The sequence below is a fragment of the Lactuca virosa genome, chromosome 3 (assembly GCF_052849685.1).
Source record: "Lactuca virosa cultivar CGN04683 chromosome 3, Lactuca_virosa_CGN04683_v6, whole genome shotgun sequence".
NCBI lineage: Eukaryota > Viridiplantae > Streptophyta > Magnoliopsida > Asterales > Asteraceae > Lactuca > Lactuca virosa.
Genome location: NC_136428.1, coordinates 286253008 through 286257165, shown reverse-complemented (window position 1 = coordinate 286257165; position 4158 = coordinate 286253008).

Genomic DNA, 4158 nt, shown 5'->3' with positions numbered 1-4158 from the left:
TGATCCATGGTTCATGTGACCCAACTCTTTATGTGTCCATACATAAACTTGGTCCAACATGGATCATAAGCCCAACACATATAAATATAACTAATTACCATAATTAGTCCCCATAGATTTAATTAGTCTCTTTTGATCACTAAATTAATTCCAAATTAATTCTTGATCAATAGTAATTAAAAATATGATTTCATATTAATATATTAGAACTTATAATATATTGATAAATCATATAGAACCTTCTCTCAATTGTCTATCCTAACAAATTGTCCTGATGATATGCAACCCAAATGGACCATGCTACTCTCGGGTCAAGTACATACCAATAACAGTTATGGGCTTAGACATCCAATCCAACATTCTCCCACTTGGATAAGTCTAAAACTATTATTGCAAGTATAACTCCAAAACCCGACTAACAATCGTAGCTCTTAAAACCCGCTATCGAACTCTGACCTAGTCAATGACTTGTCCATTAGATAAGGGATCATATATTCCTCCATTCTAGATATCATATGGACTGAGACATGGATTATAATCATTCCATCTGTCCATCTTTGTTTCCCGATTTCCGATTTATGACGACTGAATAATTGAACAAATCAAATCAGTCTAAGCCCGACCGAGCACTTACGTTTGTCATCACTAAATCATCAAGGGGCCCACAGATATCGCTTTTATCCCTCCTAGGGTAAAAGGAATGGATAAACTTCGACTCGTATGCTTGTACTAACTACTTGTTGAATCATACACAAAGGCACGTTTTATAACATCAAGTTATTGATGCGTTTTCGTACAATCAATGTACAACCAACTCATAGTCAACAACTCATATCTCTAGGTTTGAATAATATAAGATATTATCGTCTCATGATCACTCATGATAAAATCCATGAAGTGATTCAAATGAGCGTAGGTTTAATCCAATACTCGAATCTCATTCCTGGAGAACTCATGAATGTTGCAGCAACTTTTGCTATGTCTAAACACTTTAGACATCTACAAGCCCAATTCATGACATTCTTGATTCATACCTACTTCCAAAGTATGATCGATTGTGGAGAGTTTGAATAATCTAGTTATTCGGGAAGTCAAAACATGCAAAGTGAAACACAAGAATAATCAAATCCAATATGGTCTCAGAACTTATGAATATAAATAAAACACCTTTTATTCATCACCATATTGATTACACATTATTCATTGTATAATGTTTCGAATAATCAAGTTAATACTTGAACTGAAATAATAGTCATGCCGTGCTCTAAGCATGCACACTATGTTTGTCCAAACAATAGTTATGCCATACTCCAAGTATGCACACTATGTTTTTCTATGATCATGACTTTGTGAAATAGAGCAATTGAACATGATTACAATGATGCTCATTTCACAATCCCAAATCCTTACCTCAAATGTAAGAATACAAGATTCTTTGCTATTTACTGAAATCTGTTAGATTCTAAATTTATATGCATTAATCCTCTTGTAATGCCTATGCACAAAAGTCATAAAGACTTGGCAACAGACATTTACAAAGTATTCCAATGGAGAGAAATTCCATGGAAACGAAGTCTCACATTCAAAGTACATTCCTTTGAACATCCTTCCTACATTAAGTTTTCTAATATTACAAAGATTTAATGAATAATTCCACTTATGGAAACATTTCCATATTCCATTTTGACTATCACTTCTGAACAAGAGTTGCCTCCTTTCAGAATATGTCAATATGGTCTTTCTAAAATTAACACTATACTTCCAATTGTCCATGAGCAACCAACCTTTGGTAAACCTCAGATTGTCCTCGACAATAATGTCAATATGGTCCTTCCAAAATTAACACTATACATCCAATTTTCAATGAGCAACCAATCTTTGGTAAACCTCAGATTGTCCTCGACAATTGCTTAATCATTTTAGTCATACCCAGTTCTAGTACTTTTTCTCTCTTAATGCCCCATGCATTTGGAATAATTTAGAATAGATGAATATTACAGCACATGTAATCGATCCTATATTCGAAGCATATGGGACACGATTCATGATGTCTCACATAAAGACATGATACTAGACCAGTCTTTTGCTATAATATTTCTATTTCTATTTGCCATGTTCTCATAATTCAGATTATGAAATGGGATGCCGTAATCATAATCGAATTTTAGAACGCAAATAATGTACTTATGACTAAATTTTATTAAAACTCACAATTTAAGCTTTTCGAATTGGAATGAAGTATAATTTCCTCTCCCTTAATTATAGCAAACAACTTTTCAACCCCTGCAGCTTTGCAAATTGAAACTTTTGTTTTCTGTAATTAACATTGCTAACTTGCAAAACTTAACATAAAAATCATGCTCCCATTAACATGATAATTATTAGCATAATACTTATGCTCCCACTAGCTTTGACATGTTTCCAGAAATCAGGTGGTCTTCTAGAAATCAATACTTTATGGACTTTCTTACCAAAGTTCAGATTTCTGATACGAGATGCTTTGATAAGACTTTATCAAAATCATACACCTTTTCTTAGATAGCTCACATGTGTGTCTAAACAATTTTTAGAACTATGAAAAGGGATGTCGTAATCATAGTATCAATTTTTTAGACCTTTTCCATTTCTCACAAGTCCATGTTAGTGTGCCGGTTAACCACACACGCTCCACTAACGACTTTGAGAATGCAAATTAGCTTGGTACACCCAATGTTACAACCACCTAATCAATGTGTCGGTTAACCACACACGCTCCATTGATCTATGATTAACATCAAGCTACCCTTTACCACACATTGTCAGTCCCACATTAGTGTGCCGGTTAATCACACACACTGCACTAACGAATTAACAAGGTGCAAAGTGCAATTTCATGGGTTAGCACCAAATTCACATTTTCCTAAGTAACTATGATTGGGAATTTATAAGTGTTTAGTTAGTTAGTATTTATCATTATACTTTTAATGAAGGGAGAATTAATGTCCTGTCCTACCCGTTCGGATAACGACCCTCCACCAGTCACGGAAGCGGTGGGTGAGAGTGGACACCCATTAAACTGCCATTTTATAGGAAATAACCTTATACCCCCCTATAGACCGGCTTCGTTAATGAGGCCTACTAATGGTAAGACTGACTTTGTTCTTATACATATATATATATATATATATATATATATATATATATATATATATATATATATAAATATTAACTATTAATATTATAATAGTGTAAGGGTTGAATTTTAACTTTTAAAATTCTAAGGGTTTAACTTGGAATTAAAGTATTCAGGGGGGGGGGGAACTTTACAAATTCCAAAACTTGAGGGCAAGTTTTGAACAATTCAAAAAACTTTTCAATTTCATAACATATGAGTTTAATATAGGTTTAAAAACATTAATGAAGAGACTCTTGAACATCCATAACTTGAGGACAAGTTATGGAGTTCATAAAACTATTTATGAGAAAATGACTCTTGAAGTTGTGTAACCTATGGCTTTAATGAAGATTTAACACAAAAACTTTTGGTTTTTCATAACTTGAGTACAAGTTATGGAATCCATTAAAAAACACCAAGATCATCAATTCAACTAACAAGCATGTCAAGAAAAAGTATGATTTAGACTAAACTCATATGAACAAGATAATTCAAATCAAACAATTTTCATGTAATTAGCGTAACCATTAAACTAATACAAAACATGAATCTATTGACAATTATCTTTTGAATTGGGTTAGAATGATCATTACCCCATCAAAAATAGGTTTATAAGTTCAAAAAGATCTTATGGTAACGATTCTAGTCCAATTCCAGCCTTAAAAGTCGAAAATCTGCACTCTGGGCCTCCTACTCGTTGACTGTATGAACCTAATCGACGAGTAGGATGAATTTGTTCATGGACTCGGTGAGTCCATCAGCGGACTCGGCGAGTCCACAGTCCAGACAGCCAGAAAATTGATTTCTTCTGCAATTTGCATCAAGTATAATGGAAAACAAGCCTTGGCTCTGATACCACTGAAGGGTTTTCTATGCTACAACATCCTATGGTGCACATAGAACCCTAAATACCTTGGGTCTATGTTTTCACTAATTATACATGTAAATGGTTTCCAAGGCATTAAACATATAACTAGCATCCATTTGACATAAACCATATAAGA